The sequence below is a fragment of the Polypterus senegalus genome, chromosome 10 (assembly GCF_016835505.1).
Source record: "Polypterus senegalus isolate Bchr_013 chromosome 10, ASM1683550v1, whole genome shotgun sequence".
Lineage (NCBI taxonomy): Eukaryota > Metazoa > Chordata > Cladistia > Polypteriformes > Polypteridae > Polypterus > Polypterus senegalus.
Genome location: NC_053163.1, coordinates 13157998 through 13178564, shown reverse-complemented (window position 1 = coordinate 13178564; position 20567 = coordinate 13157998). Strand labels below are relative to the sequence as shown.

The following is a 20567-nucleotide window of genomic DNA, read 5'->3' as shown; positions in this document are numbered from 1 at the left end:
TTATAGGAGATTCAATTGTGCACATCCTGATCTTTCAGTTAACTAACCATAAACCATTTGTGTCTTGCTTTTCTAGCACACAAGTTAAAGATGAGGAACGGGCATCCCTGACTGTCCTTGAGAAGCATGAGAGCTGGAGTGTTGGGACAATTGTAATCCACACTATCATTAATGATATTTATCATTGACAGTCAGAACCCCTGCTGACAGACTTCACATCCCTCATTCATGCCAGGAAGGAGGGGACCCTGGCTGCAAGGATTGTTGTGTTAAGTCCACTTTCTATGCTGCTTAGATCAGATGAAACCTACAATGAGTACCTGGCCCTAAACATATGGATGAGAACTTGGCTTCCTTAACAATTTGGCTGTCTTCTGGGGAAGGGGTGGGGGGCTGCTTTTCTGCAGATGTGATGGCCTGCATCGAAACAGGTTCTACGCTCAGTTCCTCTCTGAAAATACCTCAAAACTAAACAGTCTTTTTTGACTATATGACTATAGTCCTAATGTTCACTATAATCCTGTGTTACACTACAGAATTATCAACTTGTAATGCGTCTTTTCTCAAAGAACTCTCAGACTTATCTATAGTAGTAACTAACTATGTCAGGTTCCTAATTGCATGCAATTTCAAATTTCATAGAGATAACCAATGTGAACCTAAAACAAGAGAATCCATGAACTTACTGAACTCTGTTGATCTTTGCACATCAGTAAGGCTTAAGTTATCTCAAAAGGATTAAAATTTGACATGATGCACGTCGTGGATATCTGTATATCTGACCATTTTTGCATCTCATTTGATGTAGAAATACTGGTAACCATAACTAAAGAGAAGCATTACAGAGAACTGCGGAAACTTGGGATAAGTTCCAAAGTAGCGTCACAGAAAGAAGTTTTCTACAGTGCATGCAAACCTCAATCTGATGTTGTTTAGAAGGAATTCAGTGGGGCTGAACTTGTTCTCATCAAAAGTTTTTTCTAATGTTATAAATACCACTAGCTTTTCACATCCAAGAAGCAAACAAGTCAGATCCTGAAAATGAAGGCTGGAGTTGGACATGGCCATCTAGAGACTCCTATTCTTTTTTTTTTTTCCTGAGTGATCAATTTAAGTTGAGTGCACATACAAAAATAAAAACTTAACTGATTCTTTCCCTTTTAGTTAGTATATCCAGATAATTTTCTGTCAAATACTGCATTGTTTGGACATTTGGCCTGATGTGAATGAGTGGCCACTGTTACAGACTGGCACTTCGTTCTAGATCAAGGGTCTCAAACTTTAACAGCCCTCTTTCCCACCCGCCCATATATGATGTCAACCAAATAATGCAATCTGTCCCGTGAATGGTAAATTTTTTTTAACTGTTTTTGCCTACTTCCTTCGTTTACTCATTTATGTCCAAACTAGTTTAAAAATAAGAATTTTAAATTAAAAAATAATTTCAAATTGACATAAATCTTTCAGTCCTGTCTTTTGGTGCAAATGTACTGTTTTTGATTAAAAAGAAAGCAAGTTAATTTTGTTTGGAATTCATTTGCTTGGTTGTCAATAAAAAACAATGTCTCTTTCCAAACCAAAAAGGAAGGTGGATGCTGAACGCAGACAATTTGAAGAAAGATGGACATTACAGTATTTTTTGTGGAAATGCCACCTGTCTGATATGCAAAGAAAAAGATGCTGTTTTGAAGTAATATAATCTCAAATGTCATTACTCGACTAAACACGAAGAACAGTATGATAAGTATCAGTGAGAAGATAGGGAAAAACTAGCTACGCAGCAACACAAAGGCCTGAAATTCCAGCAAAATCTTTTTCGCAAAACAAAGAAGGACGCTGATGGGGCAGTGGAAGCAAGTTATGTGGTAAGTGAGTGAATCACTAAGGCAGAAAAGCAGTTCACCAAAGGGCAGCTTAAGGACAGTATGTTAAAAGCCGCTGAAATATTGTGTCCAGAAAAGACGGGCTTGTTCAAAAAATATCTCCTTGTCAGAGTGAATAGGCGAGTTATCGAATGACATTTATGATCAGTTACGCGAGAAGGCTAAAGTTTTTACTGTGTACTCTGTGGCGCTTGACGAAAGCACCGACAAAACAGACACTGCTCAACTAGTGATTTTCGTTAGGGGCGTTAATTTCCACTTTCATGTGACTAAAGAATTGCTAAGTTTATGTCTGATGCATGGCTGCACAACAGGCAATGATATATGGTGGCTTCTGTGTGACGTGATTGAGCGTGCTGGTTTGCCATGGAACAAACTGGTAGGCATTACTTCAGATGGAGCCCCACCCATGGCAGGCAAACTAAACGGACTGGTAGTGTTGGTTCAAAAAAAAATTAGAAGGGGACAAAGATGATTCAGCAGTAGTTTTTACACTGAATTATTCATCAACAAGCACTGTGCAGAAAAAGCTTAAAATTTGAACATGTCATGTCTGTTGTTTTGAAATGTATTAATGACATCAGGTCAAGGAGTTCACAGCATTGCCAGTTCAGAGCCTTTTTAGAAGAAATTGAGTCAAATTATGGTGATGTACTTTACTGAGGTGCGCTGGCTCAGAAGGGGAAATATCCTGAAGAGAGATTTTTGTGTTGAGAACAGAGGTGAACAATTTCATGGTAGATGGCAGAATGGATGCTCCTGAGTTGGAAGATCCACAATGGGTCATGGACCTTGCTTTCTTAGTGGAGATTACACAAGTTTTACACAAGAGTTTGCATGTTCTCCCCGTTTCTGCGTGGGTTTCCTCCCACAGTCTAAAGACATGCAGGTTAGTTGCATTGGCGATTCTAAATTGTCCCTAGTGTGTGTGTGCCCTGCGATGGGCTGGCACCCTGCTCAGGGTTTGTTTCCTGCCTTGTGCCCTGTGTTGGCTGGGATTGGCTCCAGCAGACCCCCGTGACCCTGTAGTTAGGATAGAGCGGGTTGGATAATGGATGGATGGATGGATTACACAAGAGCTGAACATATTTAACTTGAATCTCCAGGGCCCCTGATCAGCTTATCACAGCAGCTTATGAAAGCGTGAAAGCCAAAGGTTTACTGATGCTAATCTTGAAGCTGAACTCGGAGTTTCCAGTGTAAACAGCATTAGAGCAAGTGTGACAAGGCTGTGTGAGCAGAAATGCTGCCTGGTTTCTGGACAGAAATTCAATATAAGTTCAAATGTATTTAGTATTGCATGGGTTAGGTTAATACAAAGTTTTGTTAATTTATTTAACTTAATTTAATGAAAAAAGAATTACATATTTGAAAGTAATGTATTCAGAGTACAGTTTGCATTTTGAAAAAATGTTAGTAATGGAAATAAAAATAGATTTAAATAGATTAGTTGTACTTGAACATTCATGTGGGCCCTGTATGAAATGACAATATCAGCATTGGCCCGAAGCCCAATTTGAGCATGAGACCCCTGTTTCAGATTGTTTACCTGTCTTACTGCCAGGATAGTCTTTAGTTTCTCATGACCTTGTAGTATAAAAGAGGGTTAAAATGGATCGCTCTCTTGCTTAAATGTGTTTTAATGCTAATAATCATTCAAGCAAACAGCAATTTAGTAATAAGCAAGTGAACATGTAGCTGCAATACAAGCTGGCTCAGCTTCATAGCATTTTGATAAACATCGTGGTTAGGTTTCAAAACCCCCACTTAGAAACTGAACAGAAACTGAAACTGTAGAACCATTTCAAAAAATGCAACCTGAAAGCAAAAAGGAAAAAAAAAGCATTCTGCTCAAATTTATAATTCTAGATGTGCCATCTAAATAGAGCTAATGTTTGAATCTCAATTTTGGAAACGAAAGTTAAGTCTCTTTATTCAGTTGCAGTTTATGTCCAATGCAAAGTCTGTCTTGACCACAATCTACTCAGAGGTTGGACTACTGCTAATAGTGATACACAATAGCACCATAAATCAAGCTTATGTGGATAAAGTCGAGAGTTTTCCAAACTGATATCAGGACAAGTCTACTCCTGAATGTCATCAACACAAAGGATCTGATTGTGAACTTTGGGACAAGCAACAGAGACACTACCAGCCCCTTAGTATTACCAGCCCTCAAGTGGACAGTTTTGGATACCTTGGTGTCCACATCACAGCGGACTTGACCTGGTCCAAGCAAATCGGCACCTTGGTGAAGAAGGCACAACAACATCTTTACCAACTCGGATGCCTCAGGGATTTTAGGCCACCCTCCCAGGTACTATAAAACTTCTACATATCAACCATCAAAACTATCCTGACAAGATATATTGCCACCTGGTTTGGAAACTGCAAAGTTCTGCTGAATGGTGTGGTCAGTTGAACACATCACTGGGTGTACACTCTCTAAATTCCAGGACAACTACACCAGCTGATGTCGAACCAGGGCGAAGAAAGTTATCAGAGATACCAACCACCAGTTATTAGTACCTTATTTAGTTACAACATATTTATATAATTTATTCTTCTAACATACAGTATGTGGTATGGCTGTCATTTAACAATGATTTTATTTATTTTTTAAGATTGCATTTTATTCTTTATTGTCTTTATATATTCTTCTTTAATGCCCAGTCTTGGAGTCAAACAACTAATCATTTCACCGCATGTCGGACTGAACTTATAATTTGTATGTGACAAGTAAAATTAGATTTTGATTTAACCCAACATTGGAGAATGTCAGGAGACAGTAACAGATGTAAATGATTAAATGTTTTTTGATAAAATAACATAGTTTATTAAAATTAAGAACTGCTTGCACATCCAGTTTAAGGAAACTGGAGCCAACACTAGCAGATCCCAGCAGCATTTCATGCAAGTCAGGGCAACATCTTAGTAAGTGCATGTTCATGAATGCATCCAAACACTTTCATATGGGGCAAATTAGAATTACAAATTTACTTAAAATAAGAGAGTGTGACATTTAAATCTGTCTGTGGGTGGGGGGAGTAATAAAAACATTTTAATTTCAAATTTCCTTTCTTCTATAGGAAAACCCTTATAGACCTAGAAAAAAAATGTACAAACTATACCCAGGAATTCCCTTGACTGGAATGTAAGCCCATAAGCTGAAATCCACTACCCACTGCGTCATTGTGCAATCTGTCTCATTAATACTGCAACAACCCAGTGGGGTGTGGAAGATGTAAAAATGGAATTAGCCACTTTATGCTGATTTCTGGTGAGTGGCTCTAAAAAGGACCGTTAAGCTACTTCTGCCCACCGATTATTTATTTAGCCTTTTCCCATACCCCTTGGGGTCAGAGTGCAGGGTCAGCCATCGTACAGCGCCCCTGGAGCAACTGAAGGTTAAGGGCCTTGCTCAAGGGCCCAGCAGAGTAGGATCTCTTTTGGCAGTGACAGGGATTCGAACCGTCAACCTTCAGGATACCAGCGCAGATCCTTAGCCTCAGAGCCACCACTCCGCCCTTATTATATGTTCAGGGACAACATGTGCTCCCAGCTGCTTTGTCCCTTCTGGTGCTTATACATGCCGCCTGGCTCTGCCTTACCTGAGGTCACAGGCAACCTGCCTGCCACGCTATTCCCTGGCTCTCTGTGAGCCACCCGAAGTCCAGGGTCCAGTCCAAGGATCGCCAGCTTCAGCAGCCAGAAGACATGTCCAATCAAAGTGTTTTTTAAGTGCTGTATCTGAGCCTCCCAACCCTCTGCTGTTCACGGGGTCACCTTATAGTCCACTTCTCCAGGTATTCCCATTCCCTAAGGTTCATACATGGACACATTTCAAAATGTACAGGAATAAATAAATAAAAGCTTAAACAAATTATGACATGGTCATTATTAATTTCACCTTTGGCAAAATATTTGGTTTGCATAGACAAACTGCCTGATGTAATGTATAATTTTGTTGACAATTCATCTCAAACAGGATGCATGGCTTGGATCAAGTCACTTATGTTACAGTATTGCTACTAGTTTTGGAACTTGGAATTATGTGTGTTTCATACACAATTGGTACCGTGGCTGTGATACACATGAAAATTCCCAGAATACCGTACATCCCAAAGATATTAGGCTAATGAATGACTCGAAACTGTCCAGACATGTGCAATTGTGTGTGTATGTGAGAGTGACCAGCAATAGAGTGTTTATCCCTTCCAGATCTGCCCCCTGCTTTTCTCAGGATTTCTGTAATTTATGAATAGAAATTTTCAGCTCTAGAAAGTGGATGAATGTCGTCCCTGCACTATTTCTACTAGAATAAATGCTACTGTGCCTCTATCATCATTTATATTGCATCTCTCCTCTGAGGAGGGTCTGGAATACTCAGCCGCCGTCGCGAGTGGCAGCCTTTCCAGCAGCTCCGTGTATGACTTTCTTTCTACCTTTTTCTCTGTTTCACTGATCACTCCTACCCCTTTCTTTTATGTGAATTTCCCCTTGGGATTAATAAAGTATCTATCTATCTATCTATCTATCTATCTATCTATCTATCTATCTATCTATCTATCTATCTATCTATCTATCTATCTATCTATCTATCTATCTATCTATCTATCTATCGTGAACCCACAAGGCCCCTCTACATCTTCCTGACTCGTTAAAGTGGCTTAGGTGCATTAATTAAATCCAATCCAAACATACTAAATGCATATGCTTTAATAATCTAATACATTCTGAGCAAACCCTTTACTGCTCAAAAGAGATGCGTAGTCAAACACTAAATGTTGTCAAAATATTAATGGCAAGTAATTATAAAAGGAAAGCCCTCCGCAGTATCTCAGCTCTACACATTAAAGGGCAAATCATGTACAAGCAGTGCTGCTGTCAAAACTGTTTGAAACACAAAACATGAATCCAAAAGAACTCAAAGGTGTACACAAAATTCAATAATTTAAAAGATCTCTTCTCTCCCCATTGCATTGCCACACCCACCACACAATGAAACAACTTAGGATCCCTGCTGGCAACACCCCAGGCAGACATGCGGTCCAGTCCCACCCTGCGGAAATGACCTTCTATCTGCCGCAGCCAGGTGTTACGTGGGTGACCCCTTGGTCTGGTCCAGCTACTCGGGTCCCCAACAATGAGGATCTTACGAGCTGGATCACCCTCAGAGAAAAGTGCCACATGGCTGTAGGTGCTGTAACTGACGCTCCCTCACAATGTAGGTAATGTGCCTCATTCAGGACTCCATGAGCAACTGCTCATTTGACACAAAGTCAAACCAACGGGACCCAAAGATTCTCTGAAGAGACACAGTACCAAAGGAGTCCAGTGTTCATCTCAGGTCACTGGATAGCGTCCATGTCTCGCAATCATATAGCAAGACAGGAAGCACCAGGACTCTAAAGACTTGGACCTTCGTCCTTTTGCATAGATATCGGGAGCACCACACACCACTTTTCTGCGACCTCATGACCCACCCATGCTCTCCCAATCCACCAACTGACTTCACATGAAGAGTCACCAGGGACATGACTGTCACTGCCAAGGTAAGTAAACCTCTCGACGAGGTTGACACCTTCGCTGCAAACAGATACACTGCTGATGGCCATGCCTAAGAGGTCATTAAAGGCCTGGCTCTTGGCAGCCGCTGGACCCCATGACCTTGCCCAACACCCAGTCCGTACAAGTATTGAACAGAGTAGGAGCAGAACAGACCCTTGATGAACCCCAGAATCAACTGGGAAAAACACAAAGGTTCTACCTCCACTCTGCACAGCACTCACAGTACCAGTGTACAGGCCGGCCATGATATCCAGCAACCTCGAGGGGATCCCGCAAACCCTCAGGATGGCCCACAGGGCAGCTCAATCAACTGAGTCGAATGCTTTACGAGAATCGACAAAGGCTGCAAATAAACTAGAGGTCTAGAGGACCTGAAAATGATTTTAAAGCCTTCATAAGTAATTCTTTTCAACACTATACCAAGAGCACATGCAAAATATATAAAAAATCATAAAATACAAAAGGAAAGAACAAATGAAAAAGGCATTCCAATAAAAGATAAAACCAAGTCTTTTTGTGCTTTTGTATATAATGTGTGAGGCACCTATTGCAAAAGCCCATATCTGTTCGTCTGCCTGTCTGTTCATCTGGGCAGAGCATGCACATGTACACAAACAGCTAAAAAAGCAGAGCTCTTCTCTTACTGTGTTAGGTAAGTTAACTAATAGAATACAAAAAAGTCACTCCTCTAGAGCTTAATAGAAGGAGAAAGCAATTATTTAAGCATTTATAATCCTGAATTAACTGAACAATATTATCTGCAGATTATTATAAAGAAAGTACTGATATTATCAACTGATGTTGATCAAATTCATAACACAGGAAAGGCTAATAAGTGTTCCATGGCGCTGTGCTGATTTTATATAATTGCACCCTGTGAGGTGCATGTTCAAATTGGGCATGTGGTGACACTCATGCTTCACTCCCAGGGGAGGCTGGGATGCCTGGCTTATGGCGCATACACATGTAATGAAAGAATCATCCAGGTGCCTCATTATTGCCTCAGAGGGATCATCGTGTTCACACCATAATTAGGCAGGCGATTATATGAGGAGCCAGCATGGCAGGAAGAGGACAAAACAAATGATAAACAGATTAAAAAGAAACAGATGGAGAGAAATGGAGGTTAGGAATGGAAGAGAGGGAGGAGAAAAGGTAGTTGGGAGGGGAGCCCCTTGGAGAGCATGAGGCCAGCACTTGCGGCTGCTGAGAGTTAGTTTGGCTGAGCTGCTCAGGGAGCTGGAGTGACACGGTGCTCATTGGAGTGACTCTTTGCGTAAATCTGGGGGGAGGCAATGGAGGTGGCAGCTTGGGGTCCATAGGTACCAGCTGAGGTGGTAAATCAGAGGGAATCCCATGGGTCCTGACAAGGAATGGTAAAAGGGAGGAAAGGAACATGTGTGGTTTTACCTTTTTGATCTGGGTATTAATATATTTATGGATTTGGATTTTAAAACACCCTAAAATACTTTATTGATTTGATGGCAGGATTTTAGATATTCAACTACAGTATTTACTTATTTAATGACTGTTTTGCACTTTTTGACTGCACATTCTATTTGAATGTTTCATAGTTGTTTACTCCCTTGCCCTGACTTATCCTCAGACGTGAATATTGATGCTTGGATATGCAAGCAGTGCCAAGGCTGTGGGCACAGAGCACATCACAGCCATGCAGCTACTACGTTACATGGCTATTGTGTGCCTCAACATTGGAACCCTCAGAACCCAATGATTGATATAATATATATATATATATACTAATTAGTATTATATACTAATAAAAGGAAAAGCCCTCACTCACTCACTCACTGACTCACACACTCATCACTAATTCTCCAACTTCCCGTGTAGATAGAAGGCAGAAATTTGGCAGGCTCATTCCTTACAGTTTACTTACAAAAGTTAAACAGGTTTCATTTCGAAATTCTACACATAGCAGTCATAATGGTCGACAACGTCCACCATGTTGAACTCTCTTATTTATGGCCCCATCTTCACGAAATTTGGTAGGCGGCTTCCCTGCGCTAACTGAAACCAATGTATATACTTATTTTGGTGATATGACTCCACTGTCGGCCGCCATATTGAATTTTCCAACAGTCTTTGTTACTTATGGGCCCATCTTCAAGACATTTGGTCCACGGGTTCCCAACACTAACTGAATCCTACTTACGGACATATATATGTCCATAACCTGCAGCTCGGTCGCCGTGTGAGGCGACATTGGGTCCCCCATCCCAACACCTCCAACGTTGTTGGCTGCCTGCCTATATAAGGCCGTCCGTCGCTCCGGTCTCTTCATTCCCTTCCTTGCTTCGCCACGGGATTCATGTCTCCCTGCTGATAACTGCAGCCTTTTTATTTAATCCACGGCTTCTCCACTGTTTTATTGTTCATTTATTACGATTATAGTTATTGTGTAGGTATTTTAGACTTACTTTACATTGTTCAGGTACCCATTTCCTTTATCATTCCAACCCCCATTACCATGTCTATCGAGATGATCACTATCAATCAAAGAACTATCACTTACCGAGTGGTTTCCATGCCCGGAGATGGCACCTGCCTTTTCCATTCTCTTTGTTACATATTGCACGGCCATATCAGGGTCACTCTTGGTATCCGGAGGAACATTGTGTCTTATGTATTGAATGACTGGGACAGGTTCAAGGTGTGGACTGATGACGGTACAGGAGATAATTATACTACACAGGAGCACTAGAAGAGTGAAATGCTTAAGCCCTTCACCTATGGTTCTGCATGTGAGTTGATGGCTGCCGCTGAATTGTGCGGTTGTCGCTTTCAAGTGTACTGAAACAGCCAAATATTTTACACCTTTCGACAACTGCCAATGGCTCTTAAACCTCTTAGATTCACAGGTGACGATTTCAGTAGTGGACACTTTGATGTTTATGAATGTTTAAACTCTCAAAAGCTTGATGCGAAGTTATTGATGAAACCGGTTGTATGCTTACAACGCTTGACAGATGCCGAATGTCACTTCAACACAACAAGTCCTGCAAATACTAACATAATTGAAACAAACCATGAAACTCAAACCGATTATGACAGCAGCAATCCAAGCTGTGAGATTTGAGGAAAGATTGCTTTTCACATGGCCAACTGTACGTTGCATGCTCAAGAGTAAGCTCAGCGCACAGCTTGGTCATATTACAACCGGAGGGCCGAATGTAGAAGGAAAATTTTTTATATTAACAGATAATAGCAAATTAACATATGGAGCCATAAAAAGTAATTAAAAGCTTCTAAAATATTAAGATTAAGCATAAATTAGAATGTTAAGCAAATAAGATAGGTCTAGCAAATAGTTAACTAAAAAATCAGTTATATTGCATTATTTTTTAGGCTTACATTAAAATTTCCAAAGTAAGAAAAGTACAGCTAATTCATACACTGAGACTAGCTTTGGACAGGATAAGAGTTTGAGAACACCTGTGATTCAAGGCTAGGAAGCGATAACACAGAGTAGATGCCTCTGAAAGGCGCGTATCAAAAAAGCAGCTGGGCTGATGAATCAGCAAAAAGGCTTTTGCTGTAAGCAGGGTCACGCTGACATAATGCATGAAGAGAAAATCTTAGTAAATTCAGGCATTAGCAAAAATACTAGAAGAATATATTAGAAATTAACTCTAGTGTAGAAATTAAGATAAATCAAGCATGCCAAGCAATGATTAAATTAAAGCACATACTATATTTCTTTTTAATTAAAGCTTAAGCTTCAGGTCACTATTATAAAACGTTTGGAAGGTTTAAGAGAGCAAATGATGAGAGGAAACCCATATAAGGAATTGAGACTTTGGCCAGTTAGAGAAAATGGGAACAGCATAGAAAAATAAAAAATTCCACAAGGGGGCCAGTTATAGGAAAAGTAAGGAGATAATAAGGGTTCCCATGGAAACTCAAGGTTCGGCCGGACAGTAATAGAAGGGAGTCAGAAGTGGGATGGGCAAGAGAGCTCATTATAGCGAGGTCAGAAAAGATAGGAAATTACATAAGTAAAGACCAAAGATGGTAAGAGGAAACCATCCACCCAGTCTTAGACCAATCAAAATAAGCCGAATAGACACCAAGAGGAATAATGGACAGTAAAACCAGGTGCAGAATGAGCTAATTGAATGAGGTAAAAATGATAAGAAATTGTTATAAAAACTTCAATTGCTGTAATGATCGTGGCTCAATCTCATTCGGCCGAAATGGGTTGAGTCCGGTGTGGTTGATTTATTGCAATAAAGCCTTAAAACTCTGTCTGTCTATCTCGAGTCCTAAGAGCCTTTATTTTTAGGTACAAAGCCTTCTGATGATGAATTTTTCGCCACGACACGAACTGACAACGTGGTATACAAAGAGATCCAATTTTTGGTATATTTTCCCTCAGTTTAAAAAGGTTTACTTTTCCTCTTAATAAAAATTTTAAGGCAGTACTACTGCGCTGGTATTTTGTTAGTATATATATATATATATATTATATATATATATATATATTACTAGCAGAATACCCGTGGTTCGTATGAGAAGTAGTGTTAAAGAAGTTATGAAAAGGAAAAATTTTTAAAATAACGTAACATGATTGTTAATGTAATTGTTTTGTCATTGATATGAGTGTTGTTGTCATATATATATATATATATATATATATATATTGTCAGGGATGCCAGGGGCCATGACCCGGCCGGGACGCCAGGAGGGACGGAAGAGGGTCAGGGCCCTGCCTGGATCACGTGGGGTTTGCCTTCCGGGTTGCTTTGGGGCCACGGGTCAAGGGCATGGAAGCCCTTCCCTGTAGGAGCCCGTGGTCACCGCCAGGAGGCCCCAATGCCTTGGGGACTTGTTTCCCCAGCACTCCCGCCACACCAGGAAGTGCTGGGGGGAAGACTTTGGAGGATGCCCGGAGAGCAGCCGGGAGGACAGCCGACACTTCCGCCACGCTGGGGCGTGGTCAGAGAAGGAATGCCGGGAACACCAGGTGCTCATCCGGGTCGTCTATAAAAGGGGCCGTCTCCATTCATTCAGGGCTGGAGTCGGGTGGAAGTAGGACGAAGCAAGAGGAGTGTGGAGGCGGCCCGAAGAAAGGCATTGTGGCCAGGATTTTGAGGACTATTTGGGGTTTGTGCACGTGACTGGGTCTTTGTGACCATTATTTGGGGGTCTTGGTGACCTAAGTACTGTAAATAATTTGTATAATAAACGTGTGGTGTTTCAAAACAAGATGTCCGCCTGTCTGTGCCCGGGTGGCGTTCACATCTGGCGTAGTCGGCAGGATGCTCCGCCTGTTCCAAGGCGGGGACCTGTAATCAAAAAATTTGTTGTGGACGACCCGGCGCAGCAGGGACCCCCCACGCGCCGCTGGTGCTGCGTGCACACAGCCCCGAGGGTAAAGGAACCCACGGACCGCCAGGGGTCCGCAGGAAGGCCATGTTTCCCTGATGCGGGCAGGTGGCGTGCCTACAACGAGTGCAGCGGTCTCCTACGAGCAGGCCGTTGCTGAAGGCGCCCGGGACCGCATGGCGTCAAGAAAGGCCACGCCGAGGAAGTGTCCTCGGTTTGACGAGTCGGGAAGGTGAGTTCCCTGCCTAGCGCCAGCCGGCCCATAGGGACCGGGCGTGTTTTCTCTTTTGCAGGCAGGGACCTCCCGGATCCACGCCGGTGGCAGGCGCATGCTGGTCTGTGGGGCTCCGGCAGCGTGGTGGCAGCCGCGAGGGCTGTGGAGGAGGAGACGCTGCAGCTCGAAGGCGCTGGCAACAGCAGGGCTGCCGGCAGGCACGCCGCCACCGCAGAAGGGAGGCAAGATGGCGCGGACCAGAAGTCCCTCCCCTGATAGGCACGCGATTGGGACGGTGTGTCTTGCGGGCCCGCCGATGACTGCAGAGAGGCGGGACCAAGGAATGTCCATCACGGGCAGGGGGGAGACCCGATTGGGCCGGAGGAGAAGGCCCACAGGAAGTGGCCGGCGCTGGAGGCTGACAGAAAGGTAGGCTCCGGGCCGCTTCACTTCCCGTCTTTGCCGGCTGCTTTGGCGGAGCTGGGGGTGTCCCTTCAGCCCACCGGGCAGCGTGTGTTGCAGGTGCTTTGTAACCTCCGGGCTGAGGTGCTGGAACTGGAGAGGAAGGCGTTCGCGGCGCTGAGACTGTTTCGAATCTCCAGCCGGAGAGTTACAGCGGAGACGGTGAGTACAGCCGACTCCGTACAGCATACGGGAGGGTCTGCTGAAAAAGGCTGTGATGACAACGATCAGTTCCGAGTAAGCAGCCCTCCGACAGGAGGCGGCGCCGCTGGCTGTATGCGCGGCGAGGGGGGAGTCCAAGAGGACGCTGAATGGACACGGGCTGCTAAGTGCCCCGGGTCCTAGCGCCCTCCGCCCCGAGTCGGCTGCGGTCTTGTGCCGCACTATAGGGACGCAGACGGGACAGAGGCGCCTTTTATTCCATAAGGAGTCTCAAACCGTCATGGCGTCCCAGAGTGAACGGAGGAATAAAGGGCTGGGTGCCGATTCCTCCGATATGAAGGGGACGCAGACGGGACAGGGGCCCGTGTTGGTTAATACGGAGTCGCACACCATCAAGGCATCCAAGAGTGAAGGGAGGATCAAGCGGCTGGGTGCCGCTTCCTCCAATATGGTGAGACGCGTTGCTGGGTGCACGCGTATGGCTGGCTGCCCTCTGGGGGAGCAGAGGGAATCCCTGAGGCAGGCAGAGAGAGAGCAGGCGGTGCCGACGACTCCATCATCGAGAGGACACGGAAGCGCGGAGAGGGTGCCGATCAGGCAAGTGCGGGGTGATTGGGGGAACGCTGCCCGTGCATGGCACGAGCTGGGTGCTTTGGCAGCGGTTCTGCCCCTGTGTTCTCTTTTGTAGGGACGGACCCGGGCGGGCTGAAGGAACCCTTCGTGGCGGAACAGCCCTCTGATGTCGGGCCGTCAGCGGAATGTTTCTCTGCCGCGCAGCTGCGCCACAGCTCGAGGAGCCTACGGGGAACGAGTGGCTCGGACCAAAGGGGCGCGGAGGTCTCGGAGGGGTGCCGATCGAGGAGGCCCCGGGGTGTCGGTAAAGGGGGGAGCACAACCTGTGCGAGGCACAGGATGCACCAAGGGCTGGTGCTCGGATTGTGTCTCCGCCCCTGTCCCTGCTAGGAGTGCGGGGCCGGACCCAGGCTATCCTCGAGTGGGGCCCGTTTGGGCTCTGCTGCCCTCGCGGACGGGTCGCTCTTGCCCACGAGTGGTCTCGCTGGCTGTGGGGCACTGTCAGGGATGCCAGGGGCCATGACCCGGCCGGACGCCAGGAGGGACCGGAAGAGGGTCAGAGCCCTGCCTGGATCACGTGGGGTTTGCCTTCGGGTTGCTTTGGGGCCACGGGTCAAGGGCATGGAAGCCCTTCCCTGTAGGAGCCCGTGGTCACCGCCAGGAGGCGCCCAATGCCTTGGGGACTTGTTTCCCCAGCACTCCGCCACACCAGGAAGTGCTGGGGGAAGACTTTGGAGGATGCCGGAGAGCAGCGGGAGGACAGCCGACACTTCCGCCACGCTGGGGCGTGGTCAGAGAAGGAATGCCGAGAACACCAGGTGCTCATCCGGGTCGTCTATAAAAGGGGCCGTCTCCATTCATTCAGGGCTGGAGTCGGGTGGAAGTAGGACGAAGAAAGAGGAGTGGAGGCGGCCCGAAGAAAGGCATTGTGGCCAGGATTTTGAGGACTATTTGGGGTTTGTGCACGTGACTGGGTCTTTGTGACCATTATTTGGGGGTCTTGTTGACCTAAGTACTGTAAATAATTTGTATAATAAACGTGTGGTGTTTCAAAACAAGATGTCCGCCTGTCTGTGCCCGGGTGGCGTTCACAATATATATATATATATATATATATATATATATATATATATATATATTCAAGGCATTCATAGTCTGAATCACAATCTGATTGTATGGGTGGTTACCTATCAGGTAACGCTTGTGGTTGGTCAGCAAGTCAGGTAACATCCGCCACGGCGCCATCTCAGTTGCGAGAAGCAGATCATATAGAATGGTTGAAATAGGTTCGATTCCCGAGAGGGAGTGCAGTGAGTGTGTACACCTGATGAGCCCAGAATTAGGGCGAAACACGTGTCGTGTACTCTTTGCATTATTTGACAGTAAAACTATTTCAAACATTCTATATGATCTGCTTCTCGCAACTGAGATGGTGCCGTGGTGGATGTTATCTGACTTGCTGACCAACCACAAGCGTTACCTGATAGGTAACCACCCATACAATCAGATTGTGAATGCCTTGAATGTAATTACCCCAATCTACAAACTGTCAAGTAAACGAACCACACGCCGTGGCGCTGCGTTAGGGGCTTCGCCTCTAATGCTGACGTCCGAGGTTCGATTCCCGAGAGGGAGTGCAGTGAGTGTGTACACCTGATGAGCCCAGAATTAGGGCGAAACACGTGTCGTGTACTCTTTGCATTATTTGACAGTAAAACTATTTCAACCATATCTATATCTATATCTATATCTATATCTATATCTATATCTATATATATATATATATATATAGATAGCAGGGCGGCATGGTGGCGCAGTGGTAGCACTGCTGCCTCGCAGTTAGGGGACCTGGGTTCGCTTCCCGGGTCCTCCCTGCGTGGAGTTTGCATGTTCTCCCCGTGTCTGCGTGGGTTTCCTCCAGGCGCTCCAGTTTCCTCCCACAATCCAAAGACATGCAGGTCAGGTGGATTGGCAATTCTAAATTGGCCTTGGTGGGTGTGTTTGTGTGTGTCCTACGTTCGGTTGGCACCCTGCCCAGGATTGGTTCCTGCCTTGTGCCCTGTGTTGGCTGGGATTGGCTCCCGTGACCCTGTATTCGGATTCAGCAGGTTAGAAAATGGATGGATATATAGCAAAATACCCGTGCTTGGCAGCAGAGAAGTAAAAAGAAAAGGAAACATTTTAATAATAACGTAACATGATTGACAATGTAATTGTTTTGTCATTGTCATGAGTGTTGCTGGTATATATATATATATATATATATATATATATATATATATATATATATATATATATACATACATGTGTACATATATACACACACACACATATACTATGGGATGCCAAACAGGCAAATACATTGATTTTCTGAATATATAAAGTCAGCGTCAGAATATATAAAGTCATATATAATAATAAAAGGCAAAGCCCTCACTGACTCACTCACTCACTCACTCACTCACTCACTCACTCACTCACTCACTGACTCATCACTAATTCTCCAAGTTCCCGCGTGGGTAGAAGGCTGAGATTTGGCAGGCTCATTCCTTATAGCTTCCTTACAAAAGTTGGGCAGGTTTCATTTCGAAATTCTACATGTAATGGTCATAACTGCAAGCTATTTTTCTCCATATAATGTAATGGAGTTCAGCTGGATGGCCGTGGGGGGCGGAGTTTCGTGTGACATCATCACGCCTCCTATGTAAGTACGTAGAGAACAAGGAAGACCTCCAAACAGCGCTGAAGAAAAAACGCTATTTCACAATTGAGAAGGCAGAAAAAGATTATGAAGCAAGTGATGCATACAAGCGTATTCATAAATACAAGCATATTCATAAGTACAGCTACTGCGGAAACAAAGCACGGCGTTAACCGTAAGTTTATATTAAATTAAGTTCATAGACAGGCTGCCGCTGGCATTTGTAATTTAGTGCCTGCCCATATAAGGCCGTCCGTCAGCGGCAATCCAATAGAAACAATGCTGCTAAATATTCACGGGTGAAGGACTGTGCTTATGCAGAGGAAGATGAGATGATCAGGGTGGTGTTTGGCACAAACTCAGCGAAACTGCGAGAGAAACTTTTAAGTGAACGGTAAAAAAGTAAGAGCGAGGGGAGGGTGACTTATTGAAGCACGCAGGCAAAACCACAATAGCACGCGGGCTCGATGTACTGTAGTGCACGTCAACTCGATCTGAATTGCAATCACATTCGAAAAAATATATCTTTTCAAGTTCTATTTAGTCCATATGTGTCAAACTCAAGGCCCGCAGGCCACATCTGGCCCAGCGTGTAATTATATCCGGCCCACAAGATCATTTTATATATTATTGTTATTAATGGCCTGGGGATATGAAGCGCTGGTAACACAATAGACTACAGATCCTATAATGCAGCGCTTCAGCTGCCTTGCCGAACACTTACTGCGTTAATCAAGTCTAGCTTATGATGCTGCGAAGCTAGCCCACACGATGCCGAAGAGAAAAGTTGATTCTGAACATAGAGCCTTTAAAAACCGATGGGAGGCTGAGTATATGTTTACTGACATTGCCGGTAAACCCGCGTGTCTCATTTGTGGAGCTAATGTGGCTGTAATTACAGAATTTAATCTAAGACGGCACTATGAGACAAAACATCAGGATAACCTGAAAGACCTGAATGCAATGCAGAAGATACAGAAAGCAGAAGAGTTAAAGAAGAATCTGACACTTCAGAAAACGTTTTTACCCGTGCAAAATCACAAAGTGATTTCAAGTGAAGCTGCTTTTATGGGAGACACAAATACACCAGTGCAACTTACCCCACTTTCCCTGTTGCCAAGTAATGTTGAACCAAGTCGGCATAACGATGTTCCCAAATACGCAATTTGCTGATAAACTGAGCGCACTGCACTGAGTTCGCACGCGCTTTGGTGACTTTGAAGAACAAAAAAAGAATTTTGAGTTGTTTCACAACCCATTTGCCGTCGATGTGGAAACTGCACCTGTGCAGATTCAGATGGAGATGATTGAGCTGCAGTGTAATGGCACACTGAAGGCAAGTACGATACTGCAGGGCCCGCACAGTTTATTCCCTCCATTCCCGCAGAAATGCTCCAGCTCTGTGTACATGCGGCTCGAACCTTGTGCATGTTTGGTAGCACATATCTGTGTGAGAAGCTCTTCTCAGTGATAAAGACTAACAAAACAGCACACAGGAGTCGCCTCACTGATGAGCACCTGCAGTCCATCCTGAGAATCTCCACAACACAGAACCTCACACCAAACAGAAACAAACCTGTGGCCAAAAAAAGATGCCAGGCGTCCAGCTCTAAAATGACATCTGAGCAAAGACAACTGAATGATTTGATTTGTTATTGCTGAAAATAGTCCAGGTTTTCTGATGCAGCATGTTCATATTTCAATTTGTATAATTTTGACAGGATATATTTTTATGGAGAGCAAAATCTTTTGGGATATTTAAAATTTAAGTTTATTTTTTATATAAAATTACATAAGAGTAAAGAAATTTGAATGTTTGTTCTTTTAACGTTTACTTTATTTCTAACTTGTATAATTTAGACAGGATATATTTTTATGGAGAGCAAAATATTATAAGTTATTTAAGGTTTGAGTTGATTTATTCTGGAATAATATTCCTGTCTGTTTTATTCATATTTATGTTCAAAAAAGTTACGTTTTAAAACTTTAAAAGTTTTAAAAGTTTAGTTTTAGTGTGTTCAATAAATGTTTTTATCCTGTTCGCCGCTGACCTAAAGTGTGTTTTGGATTTTGGCCCCTGTGCAATTGAGTTTGACACCCCTGATTTAGTCGACACAAATATCTTTGGTTGGAATGTAAGGCGAATTTACTCTTTACATTTGTATGGTGAAGAAAAATTTATGCAATGATGCCTACATTTAACTTACATTCCTACCAAAGATATTTCTGTCGACTAAATAAAAATTCCTTCTATTTAAAATTTAAATAGAACTTGAACAGATATGATAGTTCATAATATCCACGCAGACTTGCGTAAGAGCGGAGTCATCCGTTTTAACAAGCAGCGTATTGCACTGATACGAAATAGCCTGCCCATTTAATTATTTAGGAATGGATAAATAAATTAAGATTTTGTACAAATAATGTTTTTCATTTTTCTTCCTTGATGGATTCTGCCACCCCAGCAACAGTTGCTCGCACCCCAAAGAGTGTATATATATATATTTATATATATGTGTGTGTGTGTGTGTATATGTATATATGTAGATATGTATGTATATGTATATATATATGTTTATATATGTGTGTGTGTGTATGTATATATATATATACATATATATATATATATATGTATTTGTATGTGTGTGTGTGTATGTATATGTATGTGTATGTATATATGTGTGTGTGTGTATATATATATATGTGTATATGTATATATGTATATATATATATATATATATATATATATGACAGCAACACTCATCACTCACAACAGTGACAAAACAATTACATTGACAATCATGTTACGTTATTTTCAAAATGTTTCCTTTTCTTTTCATTACTTCTTTAACACACTACTTCTCATGGCTGGTATTTTGCTAGTATATATATATATGCCAGCAACACTCATGACAATGAAAAAACAATTACATTGTCAATCATGTTACGTTATTATTAAAATGTTTTCTTTTCTTTTTACTTCTCCGCTGCCAAGCACGGGTATTTTGCTATATATATGTATTCTGATATTATACTAATAAAAGGCAAAGCCCTCACTCACTCACTGACTCATCACTAATTCTCCAACTTCCCGTGTAGGTAGAAGGCTGAAATTTGGCAGGCTCATTCCTTACAGCTTACTTACAATAGTTGGGCAGGTTTCATTTCGGAATTCTACGCGTAATGGTCATAACTGGAACCTATTTTTCTCCATATACTGTAATGGACTTCATCACGTGAACTGACGCAGTACGTAGAAAACAAGGTAGAGCTCCAAAGCTTATTCATAAGTGCAGCTACTGCAGAAACAAAGCACGGTGTAAACCATAAGTTTAAATGAAGTTTATAGACACACTCATGCTAACGTTTGTCATGCCTTTGACGAATACTTCATTCGCGAGGTAGAACTTTAATAAGAAGACAGGAGGTATAAACGAGACTTTGGATCACTTTGTAACAGAGTTAAAATTGCTGTAGCGAGAAACTTTTAAGTGCCGGGTCTTAGCTAACATTAAATAAAGCCGTGGACATTGCAACATCACACAAGAGAGCAGCTCCGTGAACTGACTGAGCGCAGATACAGTGATCACTTCCATGCATCAAACCTGTTCAAAAAACGCATTACACAATTGACAAGGTAGGAAAAGAATAT

At 43.2% G+C, this 20567-nt stretch overlaps 1 long non-coding RNA gene across 1 annotated transcript in view; it reads left to right on the top strand.

Moving 5' to 3' along the window:
* Window positions 1-1096, top strand: part of LOC120536767 — a 37402-nt gene extending 36306 nt beyond the window's left edge. The window contains exon 3 of the long non-coding RNA XR_005635190.1: window positions 77-1096. This is a non-coding gene — a long non-coding RNA (uncharacterized LOC120536767). The remainder of the gene's footprint in view (window positions 1-76) is intronic.
* The last annotated feature ends 19471 nt before the right edge of the window (window positions 1097-20567 follow it).